This window comes from Vulpes lagopus, chromosome 5 (assembly GCF_018345385.1).
Source record: "Vulpes lagopus strain Blue_001 chromosome 5, ASM1834538v1, whole genome shotgun sequence".
NCBI lineage: Eukaryota > Metazoa > Chordata > Mammalia > Carnivora > Canidae > Vulpes > Vulpes lagopus.
The window spans coordinates 106,398,729-106,419,780 of record NC_054828.1 but is presented as its reverse complement, the minus strand read 5'-3'; the positions used below and the strand labels follow the sequence as shown (position 1 = coordinate 106,419,780).

Sequence of the window (21,052 nt, the reverse complement as noted above, 5' to 3'; positions counted from 1 at the left end):
CTTATTTTAAATTTATATTATGCCACATTCTAGAAAGTATTAAAGCTGGATCTAAGAAGATAAATGAAAATATAGCAAGACACAGGCAAAAGAGAAGAAAAGTAGAGGTAGAAATTAGAAGCCTATGAAGCCTATGTGTATTTATAAGTTATTTGCACTTCTTTCATCAGTCTTTGTCTTCTTTTGCAGGTCTCGTTGATGTAGGAATGAGTTAGGGGCAGATGGGAATAGACAGGGAAAGATAAGGGAAAGGCCCCAGAGTCAGGCTCCTACCCATCCAGAGAAAACAGATATAAGACAGAAAAAACAGAAAAAAATAAATCTGGCTCCCTAGTTCCAAAATGTTATGGAGTATCCTCCTTTAATGGCTACTAAGTAATCACAGAAATATGTCATTAAAGTGTTATCAATAGTCCCTGCTCAAACTAAGACAGCACAAGACTCTCAAGGCCATGGGCTACCTGACTAGGCTTACAGAAATCCCAGATATAGAGAAATGTTAGGGAGGAGATATTAACCAGAAAGAAGGGAACACCTTGTATGGGCTCATGATATTTATAAAATCATCTTGTTTGTTTTTCTGATAGTTATAAATCCACCATGTTTGTTCTAAATATCCACCCTGATATTGACAAGAAATTTACCAAGTTCCCTAGACAGTTTCCTATAAAAGACAGACCATGAAAGCCCTCAGTGGCAACCTGTCGGGACCGCTCTCACTTTTGAGAGCTTTCTCTGTATCTCCACCTAATAGAACTCACTCTCTGTTGTCCATAAGATTCATTCTTCGACTCCATGAGACAAGAACCAAGCTCCCCTGTGTCACTATTAACTATGTCTTTTATTCAGCTTGGTGTATAGTTAGATAATAAGGAAAGTAAAGGGAATATCCATATTCCATTCTTAGAATTTTACCTATTTTATATTTATCCAAATAAAATCTAAAGAATCTCCTCTGAGAGGCTCTGAAGAGTACAATGGGACAGTGCGAGTCCTTAGCAAGATAAGAAGTTCTGAGAAGGGCTATCCTCCTCTGCTTTGGGGTAGCCCTTGCTGCCACCTTCCTTTGAGCTCCTGTAGCCTTTCCCTTTAGTGTTCATTAAACAGTCTTGTTACATTAAAAAAAAAATGTCTAGATTTCTGCCATTTGCCAACTTGGTTATACTATCATGAATCTCATATACTACATTATTAAAGAAAACTACACCAAAACAGTGTTGGTATCTCAGACTGCGAAATATTATTTCCTTTCTTTCCAGGAAAATGTTCAGAGTTTTTGTTGTTATAACTTCAGAGCTGAGTCAGCTTGAAAAATATTAAGTATAGCTCTGTCTTCTCTGAACTGGGAGAAAGTCTCCTGCAAGAGCCCCTCATCCCCTGACAATGTATGCCTGTGCAAGATTCATCTCTACCCACTTCTTGGTCAGGAGCACCTCTCAACTGTTGAGCTGAACACTATCTGCAGGGGTGCTAAAACCACTGGAGACACTGACAGATGAGAGCCTCAGCATCTTGGCAGCCCCACATCCCCTGACTTCACGTATTCCCAGCTGCTGCTTCCAAACCAGCACCATTTCAAGGGATATAGCAGCCAAGTTCATTGTGGCTGGGGTTGCCATGGTAAGGGTGGCTGGCTCTTGGGCTGGAACTGCGATTGTTTGCTAGCCTCATCATTGATTATGCCAGGAACCCTTTTCTGAAGCCATGGTTCTTCTCCTATACCATTCTGGGTATTTGCCTTCTTGGAGGCCATGAGATCTTTTGCCTGATGGTGGCGATTCTCATCCTCTGCCACGTGAAGGAGCTGTCTCTACCTCCCATAGGTCTTTGTCCTGTGTCTCAATGGCCCTGTATGTTCCTTTTCTTCTACCTCCCCAGGCAGCCTGGGGAAAGTGATTGGCTCATGATATGACAGAGGGAAGACAAATAAATATACTCTATTAATAAGGAAAAAAAGATTAGTTAAGGCTTATTTTTAGGTAACATCTATTATTCAAATAAAAAATGAAATAATGATAACAAAGTATTTTAAAATCCCTTTACTCTTGTTGTTAATAGTCTTAGGAGCCATGTTTCAGTTCAATTCAGCTATGAGTCTTTTCTTTTTCTCATTTTATAATTCTGTGTTCAGTCATATGCTAGATACTCTGAAAAGATTTTTAAGACCTCTGCCTTTAAATAACTTGCATTCTCGTTGAGTGCCCATCTTGGCTATACAAAAACAATAAAATATGACAAGGCTCATTTCAGTCCATGCTCTGCCAGGACCATTCCAGATACCAAGGGCTGCTTTCCTTGAAAACCTTTAATTAAGATCAGCATGATTGGCTTGACAGATTGTGTTCTCATTGTCTTGATAAAATGAAGCAAGTGATTGGCTCAGGGATGCTGCTGATGGACAACTGAGCTAGGTTGAAGGTTCGTTTGCTTTCAAAGTTTGCTTTGCATTTGCTTGGGTTTAATTTTATTTTTCATAATATTTTGTGGTTCCCCTGACCTCTTACTTTAATCTACAGCTGTTGTCAAATACATAAATAAGCAGACATTCTAGCTCTAAGAAGCAAGACAAATGATTCCTCTGATTCAATTGGTTTGAGAGCACAGACAGGACTATGCTTGCTACTACTTTCTACTTTTTTTTTCTTTGTCCAAGATGATCCATTTACTGTCAGTATCTGAGAGAAAGAAAACATTTTTATAGTTATGTGTATTTATAATTGTGACATATACCAACGATTGAGAAGATAGTCTGGTAATAGCCACTTTCAGTAGACATGTCTTTAAACAGATGGAAAGAATTGAAGATACTAGAATTGTTAAGTTCTTAAATTGAAAAAAAAAAAAAAACCTTATACATGAGGTAAAGTCCTTTATTTACTCTTTTGTGGTTCAAAGAATTCTGAGCAGAGTTGAGAGGCTTGGCTCCTATTCCTGATTTTGCATTATAGAAAACTAGTCATCTCATTCTTTTGGGCTTCAGATTCTTTTTTTTTTTTTTTTAAGGATTTTATTAACATATGTGAGAGGGGAAAAGGAGAGAGAGAGAGAGAGCATGGAGAGGACAGAGAGAGAGGGAGAAGCAGACTCCCCACGGAGCAGGAGCCTGACATAGGGCTCAATCCCAGGACCTGGGGGATCATGACCCAAGCCAAAGGTAGATGTTTAAATGACTGAACCCCCCACGGCCCCCACAGATTCTTTTTTTTTCTTTCCTTTTTTTTAAACTTAATGGCTTTAAGTTATTTTAAAAGTCTAATTTCTGCATGTCTTCTACAATTACCCTTTAGTCACTACCTAATAGGCAAGCAAGCAGGCTTTACTTGTACCATCTTGCTTGAACCTCCTAATGGTCTTAGGAAAAGGATGTTGTAGGTATCTCCATTTTATAGATCAATCAATTGTAGCAGAGATGAAGAAACATCTTGTTGAGAGAAACACAAGTGGCTAGGCCATGGTGGAGCCACAAATCCAACTCATTCTGTGGGAAACCAAAACCTATTGTTGGTTCCCCTCCATTAAGTAATCCTACTTTTATGAGAAGCAATCCAATTTCTTCTTTAAATGAATGCATTTTGAGCAGCCTGGGGGGCTCAGCGGTTTAGCACCACCTTCAGCCCAAGACCTGATCCTACAGTCCCGGGTTTGAGTCCCACATCAGGCTCTCTGCATGGAGCTTGCTTCTCCCTCTGCCTGTGTCTCTGCCTCTCTCTCTCTCTCTCTCTCTCTCTCTCTCTCTCATTCTCTGCCTCTCATGAATAAATAAATAAAATATTTTTTAAAAAATAAATGAATGCATTTTGGAGTCAGTCTGCAGAGGCTAAACTGAGCTCTGTTGCTCAGCCACTATACAGCCTTTAAGAAATTATTCTACTCCAGTCTAGTCTCATCATCTATGAAAAGGGATAATAATTGCTCCTTCTAGATCAGGTTCACATGGGATTTAAAGTTCGTGTACACAGAGCACTTAGGACAAAGCCTGGTACCATTAGCACTCCTTTGGCGTTACTCACTTCTATTCTTTTTCTTGCTCTTATAGCAAAAGAAGAGCCAGAGGATTAAAATCAATTAGTGTATGGGAGTGGTTCTATTGCATCAAATATATCGGTTCATTTTGCATGACAAAATCGTCTAGTTCTTGTTTTAAATCAGAACTCTGCAAGTCAGATGGAATTTCAGTCATCCCATAATAGCCTTGCAAGATTTGATTTAAAAATTAAAATGAAAAATCACTTTATGCTGTACATGGCTTTAACAAGACTTCTATCTCCTATCAATTATGTAGTAATGTCCATTGTCATGGTGAATCATTTAAAGTAGACATTGAAGTAGATGGCATCACTTGAGGAGACCCATTTCAAAGCAGAGTGTATAGTATGCCCATGTGTGTGCACACATGCATACACATAACTGGGATTAGACTCAGAATGCCAGTGTGCCAGTCCTAACTCTGCTGATCACCTTCTAGTAAAGCATATTTAAAAAATCTTAAATTCTTTACTGCCAATGAAACAAAACACCTATTCTTTCACTGATCCTATTTTGAGGATCAAATGAAGTAACATCTGTGTACAGTGTTCAGTACAATAAACTTCTTTTCAAAACCAAAGTACAGTGTTACAGAAACTTAATTTTTATATTTAAAAACTGCTTTAAATTCACCCCCAAATTCTACTAACCGTTTTTATGCCATAGCCTTTCACAGTACAAGAGTTTTGGAATCTAGGGGCTTACATTTCTATACTGGTCTCCTATAAGAGATCAAATGCTTTACTGTATCTAGAGTTACAAAGATTATCTTCTCCAATAGTGGTTTAGTGCAAGGACCCAGAAGAATGAGGGCAAAGGGGAGTTATATTACACATTACATCATTCTTTCACCCCCAGTTATTTGAGAACATGCAATGCACTAGTAATAATGCAATGAGACTCAGTGGCCTACATTCCTTGCTCACTGAGCATTCCACAGAGAGTATTGATGGGAAGTCCCTCTGTGTAGCCATTAGGCAAAATGTGCTCTGTAGCAATCTGTGTCCAGCTTGCAGATTGTGACTTCCAGTTTATATGCATCCTACAACCTAACCCAATGTAGCTGGGATCCCAGCACTGGTTTCCCTAGAGCAAGCTGTACCATTGGTAGCAGTTTATGCCAAATAGCATCTTCTGGCCACTTCCCTTTTAATTAAGTATGTGTTCAAGGCCTGAAGCTCATGGATGACTTTTTCAGTTTTTCTGGTATATTCATTTTGAGGTTCATTTTTCTGAATCACATTCCTTACTCTCAGCCCCCAGGTCTCCTCACCATTTTTCAGCATCATACATTAAACTAGCATGACAAGCTTGATTAAATGAGTAAAAACAATGTGGCCATATTTTCTTTTTGATGCTGAATTAGTAAGTTATCTAAATAGACTTCAAGAATCATTAAGCTTCATCCCTAGCAGACACCATTAATCTTATGGAACCAAAGAGATTCCAAGAAAACCTAAACCCAGATATGTTGTTCCATCAAGTTAGACAAAGGTTTTGTGAAAAGACAGAAGATAACACTGGCCATTGGCCCACTCAGCACTTAACATTACAGCAGAATTTTCCCCCTCCCCTTTTCACTAATGTGAGCATACAAAGGATAGAAATTGTTGACTCAAAGCCCACACTCAAATATTTTTTTTTCTCTCAAATAGGAATAGACCTTTATATAGAATTCAAAGATCATTCAAGGTCAAGGCTTAGGTGCTTATGTATTATGATATCTGTTTCCCTCTCTGTCTTTCTTAGCTAAATCTAGTCTTGAATCAGTTTTAGTTGGTTGCGTTTTTTTTCCTGACATCCACTGATTTTACCATTTAATGTTAGTGGTTTTTTTTTTTTTAAATGTAATCCTTGGTGAAATTGTAAAAGCAGGACATACTGACTGATAAGCATAAAATCATCAAATGCTTATGCTATGAACCAAATATAATTACTCAGCTTGGGATACAGCCAGAAGCATTTGCTATTGGAATTTTAATGTCAAATGGCAAGAGATTTCCATTTACTTTAGTTCAGAAAGTTCATGGGCACGTGTCAATCATCGTATCTGTTTTTGAAAATAACACTACAGTGTTCCAACTATTTTTCCAATTAATTCTTCCCCATTATTATATTCTCACCATGATTCTACTGCAAGTATGTTCTTTAAAATCTAGATATGACCTCTATTCAAGAGCTGTTTCTTGTTTCTCTGAGGATTTCTGGATGAAGAGATGGCTTTGTAATTTAATTGGGTTTTACTCCAATATAATAATAGCATGCTTCTAATTGTCAGATACTTCAAAGAGCAAGTTAAATAAACACTATTTTATGAACTGAAAAAAGTTTTATTGGCCATTAACTTTTATAAGCCAGTTTCAAGGTAGTACCTTATACAATCAAATGTGTTGCCTTACTTTTTGTTTATGGGTCATTTTATCACTACATGGTTTTGTAAAAATAGTAAAAACTATTGAAGGGTTCATATATCTAAAGACACACACAAATTTATTAATGCCATTAATGTTTATATGGTTATAATACATATTCTATTGACTTTACAGAATTCATTTAAATACTATCCCTGGAGAAGTCAATAATTAATGGGAACTTGATTTTAGAAATGCACACTTGATTTGGTAAACATTAAAAATAAACTATTAACTGTTTTCACTGTTGTTGAGTGACTAATATATAAAACCTAAATAATTATTTCTTTTTACTAACATTTCCCATGGAAGAAAAATTTCTAGATTATATGACTGGGTTTTTCTCAATCATCATTTCTTATGTAATCCAGATTTGTTATTTTCCAGCTAAGGCTGAACAGCTTTGTCCAGTGCCTGTTCTCTAGTGCTCAGTCTGGAGCCATGGATACTTTCCAGCCAACCCACTTACTGCCAAAGCCACTTTTCCCTTGGGCCTTATTTCAAAGTCCAGCTTGCATGCATTCTTACTGCTGACCCTGAATGCTTTCTCCTGATAGTTTACTCTAGACTATATTGTTCTTAAGGCCATATCTATTATTGTCTCAGGTGACTTGCTAGAATCTTGAGGGAAAAGAAAGCTATGGAAATTGATTTGGGAAGGCCTGCTTCATCAGCTTTCCAGACACACCAGGTGTATATAAATTATAGTTTAGGATTGAGCAGAGATAGAATTATTAACCAGATTAATGTTAAGCAGCATTATATTATGTACCACACAAATCAATAATGATCCTAACACCAGGTCTTTTTAAAATTATTTCCAATGCCTACCACAGTATACTTTCCATATGTGATAAATAAATCTTTCTGCTGAGTGATTTAATGAAGGTATTTTTAAAACTATTAACACCAACACTGCAATATACATACACAAATGTATCTCATTTACTTATTAAACAGGTGTTTAATGGAACAAATTTTACGTCTGCTGCGATATACAGATGTTGCTGAATAATCACTATAAGACTTAAGAAGGGGAAGGCACTTAAAGACACACAGTTACTAAGGTGTAAATGACATTATTAACATAGATCTGTTTCATTTCAAATCCTATTTTATTTCATTGAGTCTCACTTTATTATACATTACCCAAAAATGTATTTAAAAAGCACATAAGACGATAATGGTTAATACATATTCAGTTCTTTCAATGTTTTAGGCATTTAGCTAAGTATATTATATTTAGGTAATTTAATATTTACAACAATTTATAATTTATTGTTCCTATAATACAGATGCAAAGACTGAGCTGCAGAGAAACAAGTCATATGCTCAGGAAAAGTTAGTAACAAAACTTTTATTTCCTAGATGTTTCACTCTAAATTTATGTGTTCAACTATTGCAGTAAATGTGAACAGGATAAAGAACTATCAAAATAAAGTCTGAACTAAATTATTTGCAAATGGTTTTAGGCAGGACAAGAATATATACAGAGTGAGCTCAGAGAGTAGCTGAAAAAAGTGCTGTATCTAGAGAGGGTAAGAAGTACTCAAGCATACCCTGATAACTGAGAAATGCTTTTTGGGGGAAGTTAAATTATGGAACCATTTATGGAAGACTAAGTCATGAGAAGATCAAAAGAGGGAATTTGGGCAATTTAAGCATGCAGTACTATGGCAAGTGCTGTAAGGCAGAAGTAAAATAAATGGATAAAGCAGTTTTTGATTACTTTTGTCAGGAAATTGGCTGGAACTACTATGAAGGAATAGGGAGTTTGGATGAAGGAATTCAGGCATAGATGAAGATTTTTGAGGAGTATTAAAAACAATGGCATCCTATAACATACTTTTAAGAAAAAGGCATATACTTACTCATATATTCACTTTTACTGATGTAATAAAATGCCATTCTTGTGATCAATAAAAGATTCAAGCATTTTCTACAATTATTTTTCCAATAAATAACTTGGAGGCAAATGTAAGAAAGGATAACATAAAGCAGCACTGTATGGCTTAATTTCAATTTATTTATTTGATTAGTCTCTCTAACTTAAGTTCACATTAACATAGAGGAGAAAATTTTTATCTATGCATAGGAAATATATCTCATTGTAAAGGTTAATAACTTAGAAAATATGGCAGCAATTTTCTTTAGCATTGGCTTGATGTTAAATGGAAGAATATTCCACTACAGCCAACTTTGAAGTTTATCACTATAGCCATTTGAGTGCTATTGAGCTAAATAAAAGTGCTGTAGCAAATTTTTATAATGAGAATTTTCTTATTCATATTACTTACACTTGGATGAAGTGATTTTACTCTCTTTACTCATAAAAAGATAACATTTGAGAAGGCTTCCTTTGAGAGGTCATTTGCAGATATAAACACTTTTTTTAAAGATAAGGAGGAATGGCTTTCTGTTTCTAAAGATCCTCATGTTTCAATTAAACATTGAAACTTTCACAGAAATTGGGCAGCCCCAGTGGTGCAGCGGTTTAGCGTCGCCTGCAGCCCAGGGCGTGATCCTGGAGACCAGGGATCAAGTCCCACGTCGGGCTCCCTGCATGGAGCCTGCTTCTCTTTCTGCCTATGTCTCTGCCTCTCTCTCTCTCTCTGAATAAATAAATAATCTTTAAAAAAATTTCACAGAAGTTATACCAGCAATGTCAACTTTGAAATACCTCAACATTGTCAACTATGTTAAGATATGAGAATGGAGTAGAATAAATAACATTCTTTTTATTGAAGAGTCTGGAGTAGGACTAGAATAAACTTTTTAAATGCATATGCTTGGCTTCAGTTCTAACTTCTTCTTAAGCTTGAGCAATACTTTTCTGTTGGCAGATGCAAGGTGCTCTAAATCTCCAGAGATCCAAATGTATTATTTCAAAACGTTGTAACACATTTCTTCATCTTTCTCCACTGTTTTCCATTTTTAAAAGGTCATAATTACATCGGAGCTTTGATTATAGAAATTACCGATTAATGGCATTGGAAAATATTTCAAAAGAGTATCATATCTACCATTTGTTTTCTAGGCAGGACTTCGTCTAAATGGATTATCATACCTGGAATGAACAAACATTCCTAGAAGGGAAAATCTTGCCATCCTCATTAAAACCCGCTTCAGATTAACCAAAAGAAAACCTGAACTGTTACCTACATATGATTCTACATATTTAATGTGGTAGCAAGAGGTGGCTCATAGCAATCAGGTACTATAAACCTACCACCACAAACACTACCAGCCAAACACACACAGTCACCCCTAAAAAAATAATCTAAAAAAAATAATCTCCTAGTAAAAAACAATTGTTGTGGCAATACAACCTCAAGAAATGTTTCTTTTCTTTTCCTTGTGTTTTGAATGGGATGATATCTATAAGCTTTCTCTAGAAATTCTGGAGTTTCTGCTAGCCTATATATGTATAGGCTTGAATGAATATATATCTAAAAACACTGTTATATAATACATTCAGTTCTGGTTTCCACCTATAATGATTGAAACCATTATCCAGGTATGTGTAATATCTGGCCCTTCTAAGTGACCCCAATCCAAGCCCACTCCCTCAAACAGGTTAAGTTATCACACATCTGACAATTTGGCAGTCCTGTTACCTCAATCTTTAACCCATTCATTCATTTCCTTTTCACCAGACATTATATTTCTTTCTCCCCTGGGTTTATGGCAACTCTATTTTCTTTCTTATCTTTTTCTAGATATTCTTAAGTTTCTCTGCCTTTCTCCCCCTCTTCAGAATCCACAATTCGTCCTAAAAATCCTATTCTCACTTCAAGTACATGTTTGTTAATCAACAGTAGACCTAGCTTTTCTGTCATCCAGATCTATATTGTAGCAGCCTGCCAGATATGTCCACCTTCATGTCTCATGATCAAAATGGAAACAAATCAAACAGACAAAATAACAAGTCTAGCCTTTCACGTTCAGTTTTTTTATTTTTTTATTTTTTATTTTTTTAAGATTTTATTTATTTATTCATGAAAGACACAGAGAGAGAGAAAGAGAGAGAGGCTGAGACACAGGTAGAAGGAGAAACAGGCTCCATTCAGGGAGCCCGACGTGGGACTCGATCCCAGGTCTCCAGGATCACGCCCAGTGGCCCTAAACTGCTGGGCCACCAGGGCTGCCCTCATGTTCAGTTTTTTAAATGAAATCCTTACTAAATGTAGTCACCTAAGGCAAATTTGTCTTTGTTTCCTTAACAGCACTGTACTCTACTATCCCCCTGCTAAGTCCATCAAATATTGTTGATTCTACAATCTACAACCAGCTTCCATCGCTTTAATCTTTTGTGTGTTATACATTTCCTCTGCCACTCAGTGCAGACTCCTGGAATTTCACATAGACATAAGGGAAGAGCCTCCTGTACTGCTGCCTGGTACTAATTGTATCCTCACCCTCCTGACCCACAAGCAGAGACATTGCCCATTCTCCACACTGCTGCGTATTAGATCCTGTCATTCTCATTCAAAGCTTCCCAAAACACCTTTAGGATTTCCTCCCACACAAGTCCCTCCAAGGTCTGGACCTACCCACAACTCCAACTTCTTTCTCATGTTTTATGTTGGTAAAATATGCAAGAGATTCTCCTTCTGTCTGAAATGTGTTTCTCTTTTCCATGTCTTTTTCTTCTTTCATCTCTTATGAAAAATTGAGCTGAACACAGCCTTCAAAAATCTTAAGGTCCAGTCAAGAGTCACTATCTCTTGCTCTGTGCAATCCATGTAACAATATTTTTTTTAAGATTTTATTTATTTATTTGAGAGAGAGAGAGAGAACATGCCAACTGAGGTAGGAGCAGTGGGAGAGGGACAAGCAGACTCTGCACAGAACTCCAATGCTGAGATCATGACCTAAGCCAAAATCAAGAGTCTAACATTCAACCTACTGAGCCATCCAGGTGCTCCATGCATACTATTCTTACACAACAGCACTCAGAATCTATTATTTTTAAACAAATTAAAATTGATTTAATTTTATATTTATTATTCAGTCCAGTAAATATTGGGTGGTAAATCTGTATTTGCTAAATAAAGATAAGTTGAAAAAAATATAGAGAAACAACTTCTATTTTCTTTTACTTGTAAAAGGTATTACCTTTTATTACCCCTTCACATTTCTGTTATTGCCTATTTCCAAGTGGTCTAAAAAAATGAGAACTAGTTCTCATAGAATAATAATATTCTTTAAAAATAGGTAGTTTGTGGATTCTCTGAATAACTAGATATTTAAAATGATATGATTTCTTGGAAAACTTGTGCTGAGTTATGTGTTGTCAGAAGGCATTCATTCAAATACCTCAAGATAGTGCTTAGCTCTCAAGGGAATGCAGTTATGAACATACACAGGGATAAAACTCTCTAGGAGAGAATATATTTCCTGCTTCTTCAACCAAGGAGTTAAAAAAATAAGCTGCATAGAGCATCATTAGGAAGATAAACAGCCAGTTCTCACTTTTCTAAGAGATACTCTGGGCATCTTCTTTATTTTTTTCTCTCACATTTTACAGCTTATAAATACAGCTATAATTCCATCTAATATTACTTTTTTGGGAAGGAGCAATTATAACTGTGTATTTACAATCATTACTGGTGTTTTACAAACTCCCTGTGGAAATAGCAAAGTGCATATGTGCATGTTGTATTAATTCACTAACATTATTTTGGTCATTTAAAAATCCAATGTTAAGTCCCTAGAAACAAGCACTGATGTCCAAGTATGTATATGGATATCACTTTGTTTTTACTCAATTTAATTCAATTCATATTTACCATGAATATATGTGTTGAGAATCAGATAAAACACCAAAGGTAAAAGACATGAATGTTGTACTAAGGAAATTTTACATTTTTATTCAGTGTGGGGCATAAGAAAAGAAGATATGCAAACATAATATGAAATAAGTTAAATATCCAAGTGTTTGATCTTTAAGTATATTTTTCTCCTAAGGACATCAACTTATATTTCCTTTTTCTCATGAACACTGGATTACTAGGAAGATTCTAGTATTCTGAATTGCAACTTTCAAGGATTTCTTAGACCAAGGAGTGTGTATAACACATATCCAATTTATAATGCAAAATAGTGTACTGTTAAAGGAACATTAACATAAAGTGTCTTATGATGATAAATAAATGTGATAGAATGTTCTAAAATATTAATTGCAAATAAGTACACTTCAAATTCAGAATAATTGCTGGCAGGAAGGACTGGTCCTACTCATTGAAAAGGTAATTCCACTTCTAGGGGGTGTCTCAAGGAAAATACCTGAAGCATATTAAAAGAAATAGGTTTATGCAACTGATGTTAAAATTATGTTATGACGTAAAGTATACTAAATGATCATAAAACAATGCAGTAAATAGTAGGCAATGATTAGGGCACTTATACAGCCAAAATAATCTTTTTCTCTAAGCTTATGTTATGAGGAATGCTTTTACTCTATTAAGTAAAACATTTAGGAATCTGAATTATATTTATGCTATAAGTGTGTTAAATTAAGCAAACTATACAAAAGGGGTCTAGTGTTAAGCATATGAAGTATTTAATTGGGCTTATCTGAGTTCTCTCATGCCTTTTGGCTCTTTTTATTCTTTTAAATATTTAATATTTTTAAAATTATGGATATATATAACAACTGCACTAGGAAAATAAATTTTACTTAAAATTTAAATAAATCATATAAAAATAAATGAAATCATTTAGATCTATAAATCTATCAACAATTCCTCCTTTCTGTCTTCTGGAATGAAAACTGCTCATTTCCTTTGTGTTTTAATTGAGTACAATTTATTTAAAAAAAACACTAAAACTTATAAAATCTTATATAAAAATGATAGCCAAAATGCTTATCACATGTAATAACCACTGACTTCTCTTTTTTGACAAATATGTACCTCAATATATTCTAGCTTTAGTCCATTTATAGACAATGCCAATCAAATTTTCAGTTGTTGCTGATTCTTCTCTGAATTTCCTCAATAGGAGAGCTAAACCTAAGAATATTACAATTAACATCCACCCAAAGTATAAACTACCAACCATTTTGCCTGCCAGGTTTTGAAATAATGAATCATCTTAGTAACAGATATGGAGGTAAAAACTGTACTGTCTGTGCAAAAATAATTTATTTACCATGTAAATTTTAATAGACTGTTTTTAAATAGCTTCAATATTTACATTGCGGAAAACACTTAATGTAAGGTTAAGATGAAGGAAATTTAAATGGTAAATTTCTTATGTAGCTGATATACCAAGATTAATTGATAATTGGCTGCTAGATAGTCTGGGAGACCACAGGAGTCAGTGGTAAAAGTGATTATCAGTTCTACCTTATGCATTATCCGAAGTCACAAACACAAAAGAATCATTTCTTTTTTAAAAAAACTAATCTTGGGTTTCCATCTTTGACAAACTTTTCACATATAGCGCTTAAATCGGTGTCATAAAAGTTCTGTACTTTACTGAGCTTAAATAACTCAGCCCAACACCTCATGTCTAGAACAGCAGACCAAATTCAATTCAATTTTAAGAAGAGTAAAAAAAGACTGCAAAGGTAATGGAAATATACTTACCCATCAATATAAGGTGAGGAAAGGCAAGAAGGTGAAATGGAGAAAAGTCCTCTTGAAGGAAATAAAATTAGCAAAGAGATAATTGCCTATCTACTATATGGGAAATAATGTAAGCCATTTGGAATGAAGGTCACTTAAAAAAAAAGAAATTTCAGCAATGCATTCACAATAGACTTCAGCAAATCTGAACACTTAATCATTTTTAATATTTAGACTGGTTAGTCTGGTATCAACGTTTGTTGCTACCCACAGATTGTATTCCATGTTTTTGGTTGCACGTTAAATGGTTGCAAGCCAAAATCATGTAAATAAAACTGGCACAGGAAAAGTAAGAAAAGGATACAAGATATAATTGTGATTTGTATTTGACATTTTTAAAAACATTTTATTTATTTATTCATGAGAAACACAGAGAGAAAGAGAGAGAGAGGCAGAGACATAGGCAGAGAGAGAAGCAGGCTCCATGCACAGAACCTGATGTGGGATTCTATCCCGGGACTCCAGGATCACACCCTGGGCTGAAGGCAGGCGCTCAACCACTGAGCCACCCAGGTGTCCCTGTATTTGATGTTTTTTTTTTTTTGTCATTCTGATAGACTAATGGTACTAGCTTCAAAAGAATAGGTGTGGGTAAACCATATTTTAGAGGCAATACAAATTTTTCTCCCCAGGCCAGAAGATATAGACTCATTTTAGGCCAGAGGATGACTTCTAGCCACATTTATTTCTAGCATAAACATGATAGGCATACGTAATTTCTCTTTTGTTGGCTTATTTGCTCAATAGCAAATTGAGCTTTTCATTTTTTCCAAGTGAAAGTTTTCCAAATTTTCACTTTTTCCAAGTGAAAAACAAGTATAGACTCAACAAGATATAAGTAATGCAGGAACACATCTAGTCTATGGGGAGCCAACTATGTTAAAGGAAGCATCATAGGTCAGAATAGTGCTGTTACATGAGTATGGACTGACAGATAAACTGACCTATCACTAAAAATACATTATAATTAAGAAAAATAGAAACATATATAGTCATTTATTTATATGAAAGGTAGTGGAACAGAGAAACTCATAATCTAAGATGAAATAATCAGTTTTTCCAGCAAAGATATTTGATATTTGAATTACCAGTTATATATATATTCTATAATATTTGAGAATAATACCAGCAAAGGCTAAGTGAATTATATACTGTGAGTAATACCACGTCATTTGTCCTTCTAAATGCCTGTCATCCAGTTACCCCCATCCCCTATCCACCTTCCCTTCAGCAACCCTCAGTTTGTTTCCAGAGTTAAGAGTTCTGATGAGCACTGGGTGCTATACTATATGTTGGCAAATTGAAATTAAATTTTAAAAAAAGAAAAAAATTGGTGCAGTTCTCTTAAGAATTGCGAAAAAAATTATAAGAGCAAATTACATAAGAAAGTGAATATTTAATTAGAATAAAAGTGAAACATGTTATAGATTTTAAAAACAATACCACAATATTTTCTCCATAACACAGATAAACAGCTTTGTGCTCTGTGGCACTCTTAAAACATTTCAGGATTTTTCATATATTTATAAGCCCATCAAGTGTAAGTAATATCTTTCTTGCTGAAAAAAAGTTACCAACCAAAGAATATATTCAAACCTTGGCTTTGGAAAAAATGCTAGTGATGAACTGACATTTGAATATGCTTATTAAAAATGTGTTTAAACACTAAAAAAATAAACTTGTGAGTAATATCAATGTCAACTCAATCATATATTACAAAAAAATTACCCCATCAAGGATTTATTGCATAATATCACTATCTTTTTACATATTTAACATATATACCATGTGCCAATACTTATGATAAATGTTTTGGAAGTGTTAACTTCTTTAATAACAACTCAATTTTAAAATATTTTATCAATAAGAAAACTAACGCAGTGAAGCATTAAGTAATTTGCCCAAGGTCACCCAAGTGGTAAGGAGTAGTGGTAGGATTTGAACTTTGACCACAGGACTTAGAGCCACTACATTGTACAGGTCCTTATTTTATTAATTTTGGGGAAAAATGTTTAAATAACTAATAACGTTTTATGCAAATGAGACTCCATATCCAAAACTAATCATTCATAGATTCGGAAAGGACATCCTAAAATTCATCCTAATCCCCCGTACGCATGCAGATTAAAGCCTAGAATATCTGGCAAATATTTGGTACTTTTTATATATTTGCTGAATCAACAAGTGAAAGAATACAGTATGAATATCCAAATTAACTCCTACAGGAAGATGTCATTATCTAAGGCTCAATATTCTGTGGAATAGTGGCTTTGACTATTTCAAGGTGATAGGACTACTTTGACATAACAATAACAGCTCAATCATACCAAGGGTACTGGGATCATTATAATTGGTTAGCGGCATGACATTCAATAAGTAAGGAGTTGATCAGAAAGAGATAATATCTAAATTTGGATCAAATACTATGTATTTTTAAAGAAGAAAGAGATAATATTGACTGCACAAAACAAAATACAAGTGAATATGAAGTGTCAGACCTAAAAATAAGTGCTAGAGAAATACTTGCTGATTGATGTCTTGGATCAGTGAGTTATAGTAAATTAAGTTTTCTTTAACTCTGACACTTTGGGAATCTCACCTTAAACCAAACCCACTCTTGGAATAATCTTTAGCTGTGGTTTCACTGTGTCCTGTTTTATGACCAAAGTTCTTTTTAATTATAGAAAGCAATTTAATAAGCAAATATTTAAATGCAAACTGTTATCAAAAGCTATTGACTGATGTGATATCAGACTCTAGGCACATGTGGAAAATTAATGAAATTACAGTGAGAAAAGAGACAAATGCCAAGGGGTTAGTAATCTAAAGTGTCTATAACTTCTGTTAACACATGTGGACAATTTCCAAGAGGATTCTTCTAAGGAAAGGCTAATTATTTCAGATCCCCCCTCTGTAAAGTTGCAGGTCTGTAATCTCTTGTCAAGAGGTATAACTTTTAGAAAAGAGTTGAAAAGGCCTATGGATGAGTGGGAAAGTGCTGGCTCCCATGGAGAAGATGATTGGGATCTAGATGACTATCTGTTCTGGAGCAGAGGAACCCCATTGCTGAGACAGAAGAAACCAGAACAATTTCACCTCTAACATTTTGGATAAAAAGTCCAGGGGAAAAAGTCATTTTTCATGATTTTCTTATTAGTGTACTATTTAAGAATGTCAGAAATGCCCTGATTACTCATGGAAAGATTTTTCAAAATGAAAATCTAAATACTCATAATTTTAGGTGTTTAAATAATACATCTATCTAAGCTCTGGAAAGTGGACCAATTCTAGGAATATGAACTATTCCTAGAATAGTTATATATCTATTTCTATTTGTTTGTAGAAAAACAAACACTAACCAACCAATTTTTATCTCCTCAATTTCATTTGCTACATTCTTAAAAAAAGATAGCAATTTAGAGAATAAAACTAAGTCACAGAGGTGTTCTTTTTTTTTTTTTTTTGCCTTTAACACATTTTAGACAAATGGTATTTGAAAGTTCTCCATTGTTTAATCTTTACCTGAATATTTTGAATCACATAATGTCCAGAAAGTCTGGTGGTAGAGAAGAACAGAAGCATAGGGATTTGAGAAATATTAGATTGAACACCCAATAACTACTCACTCTTAAAGTTTTCTGCACTTTTCAAGCAGTTCTCTTCTTTGAGTATACCGAATGCCCTTCTCCCCTCCAATGATTGTTATAACTTCCTCACATTTGTTATCTACTCCAGATTTCCACTTTATTTCCATACTTTCTCTATAATTTTCACTTTCTTCCTTTTTCATTCCTTCCTTTCTCCATCAATACCCCCTAACACGGAAATGACAAAAGATTGAGACTAAATAGAAAATATAATTAAGACTGAATATAATTGAGACTAAAGAGAAAAACATAATTAAGAAATCCATCCAAAAAAAAGAGGGAAAAGTTTCATTTGAGTTTACATCAAGGGGGGCAAAGTTCTACATGAAACAGTGCGCCTCAACCTCTCTAGTTCACATAACCCTTAAAAAAATAAGAGTATAAGACTTTCTTTAATGTTAACATTTCAGAATACATTTTGTGTGGTGTAATGAAAACAATTATAAACCTAATTTTTAATGTTGAATGTACATTTTCTACCTATCTAAGACTTTCTTCTAACCTTTTCCTCAATTTGGTGTGTCATTCAAGGGGTCAGGATGTCCTTCCTCAAGAAAGAAGCACTTCACCAAATTTTACAACAAATGAGCAAAAAATTTCTTTTCCACCTGTGGGCCGATGAAACTACAATTTAGAAATCCCCTTGTGGGCATTTGGGACAGATATTTGAAATGGTAACACCCAGGTGTTGTAAATCAGAACATCAGTTCTGTAGGGGGATTTTACAAACTTTGGGTGAACTGGAAGCCACATCAGTAGCCAAGTAGTCAATAGTCCATAGCTTATATGAAATCATATGAAAGCAACAGGGACAAATAGCAAATAAAACATTTACAGAGCACTTCTATGTGCCTGTTATATTACAGGTACAGACACAAAACAAGTAAGAAAACAAAAACAAAAAAACAAAAAGAAACAACAACAACAACAAAAACAGATCAAATAAGGCAGACATTTTTCTTTTTCCTTCCCTTTCCACCTCTACTTTTTTGATAGTCTGACTGATTCCCATGGCAACAGAAGCATCTGAGAAAATCCACATGTCCACAATGTCAACTCAAAGTGTCTCAAATAAGCTTTCAGCCATGAGCCATGTCCAGGCTATAAATGCTGGGATCACCATACAACAGATACAGACTCAAGGCTTAGATTAAGTTATCATGACAGTACAAGGATATGTTCTTTCTATAGGAATGTGGAAGATCACAAATGGGGAGGATGGTGGAAGGGAGGACAATAGCTCAGAAACTGAACTGATAAAAATTTTCTACATTTCAGGGGCACCTGGGTGGCTCAGTGGTTGAGTGTCTGCCTTTGGCTCAGGTTGTGATCCCTGGGTCCTGCCATTGAGTCCCTCATTAAGCTCCCTGCAGGGAGACTCATTCTCCCTCTGCCTATGTCTCTGCCTCTGCCTCTCTCTGTATATCTCTCATGAATAAATAAATAAAATCTTTAAAAACAAAAAAGAATTTCTACATTTCCTTCTGAGAAGGATGTTTGGTTGTAAGACTGGTTGGCTCCAAGGCTCAAAGTTGAACACATAAAAAAGGAAAACAATATTGTTTCCAGTCAAGAGATTTAAGGACTTCAAGCTAAACAGTGCAGGTGAAGAAGATCCAAACTGCTAAACCAAAATCAACTGTGGTTAACATGAGATACCAAGTGAGAGAAATCTAGGCATAAGTGTTACTTGGAATAACAAGATTCCAGACATGGACCAGGATATTTTAAATGATAGTATCTATAGGTGTATAGGTGCATGAGTCTGAAAAATGGATGAGCACTGGGTGTTTTTCTGTATGTTGGTAAATTGAACACCAGTAAAAATTAATTAAAAAAAAAAAAAGTACATCCAGAAGAGGGAATACTAGTAAGCTATAAAAAAGACCATACTGTTGACTCCTGCAATAAAATGGAATGATCTCAAAGATATTCAAATCCTAATCCCCAGAATCTGTCAGTAAATTATCTTTTCTGGTAAAAGGCACATTAAAGATGTGACTTAAATTAAGGATTTTGTGAAGGGGAGATTATCCTGGATTATTTTGGATAATCACAAGAGTCTTAAAGAAAGAGGTGGATGATCAAAGTCAGAGGAGATGATCTGACTATGCAAGGAAGGAGAGGGAGGGTAAAATATGTATAGAGAGACAGGGGTCAGAATGATGGAGTGCCACAAGCCAAGAAATATGTGGAGCCTCTGGAAGCTAAACAGGGCAAGTAAACAGATTCCTTCCTAGCAACTCTAGAAAGAATGCAGTTCTGCCAAACTATTTTGGACCTCTGATCTCTAGAACAGAAAGATCAAACATTTGTCAAACATTGCTTCACGACTTTTTGTGGTAATTTATTACTGCAACAATTGGAAACTTATAGAATAGGGAAGGTGTAACATGAGCCAGAGACCCAGGCATAGAGACACAGATAATAAAGTTTGGAAATCACATATTTGTATGGAGGTAATAAGATAGGAACCCAGGTAGAGTAAGGCCTAGACAGTAGGTCAGCAAGGAAAAGTCAATAAAAAATTATCTGTCCTCTTATTTGTGGAAAGAACTGTCTATGTTTTTCCTTACCATTGATAAGACAAGACAAAGGCAGTAGATATACCTGAATAAAGTAAGGTTTAGGGGTAGGGAAGACAAGCAAAAGCCCAAGATAGAAGTTTGGAAGGAGCACATAGCCCAAATATTGCTTTTTGTATGTGTGTCATCAACTATGGATATATCCATCATCCACTAATTTATGAGAAAGATTGCTTTACCTTCCCATAAGGGGCAGAATGACTCATTACCTCTCCTCTCTCACTTTTCTTTCCCTACCTTCAACTGCTATTTTTTTCAGGTAAGTTTCCACAAAAATGCCCTTCATTATTCATTTTGTATCTTAATAATTTAGCAAGAACGCTGTCTTACAAAGCTTCACTGCAGCTTGCTGGCATGTATAACTTTCAATAAGGACTCACTAACCACACACTAATAACTATGATATAAATAATTAAACACACCTAAGGCACTGGCACCCAGTTATTCTAAGTCTAAAGAGAAAAGCAAATAGGATTTTCTTATATTCAAGTGCTGGTGTTTGTTTGTTTGTTTGTTTGTTTGTTTTGGTAATCTTGGTAGACCCTAGGAATGGCTTCCAACTTACCCAGACATAGCATTTCTGAAGTCTTCTACTTATAATTAAAGTAGTTATAATCCCCTGCTGGAACAGAAAGTCCAAAGAAAGAATTGCCAGGGAGTGAGATCTTTGAGTAAGATTAATTATAAAAGCTTGTCTGTCTTCTACCCTCTAACTGGCTGACTTTGAGAGTGAAGTCTTTCCTCCATTT

The 21,052-nt window shown here is 35.1% G+C and overlaps 1 pseudogene; it reads left to right on the top strand.

Annotated features, from left to right (window-relative positions):
* The first annotated feature begins 1,332 nt into the window (after nt 1-1,332).
* On the top strand, nt 1,333-4,059 carry LOC121491873 (annotated as a pseudogene).
* The last annotated feature ends 16,993 nt before the right edge of the window (nt 4,060-21,052 follow it).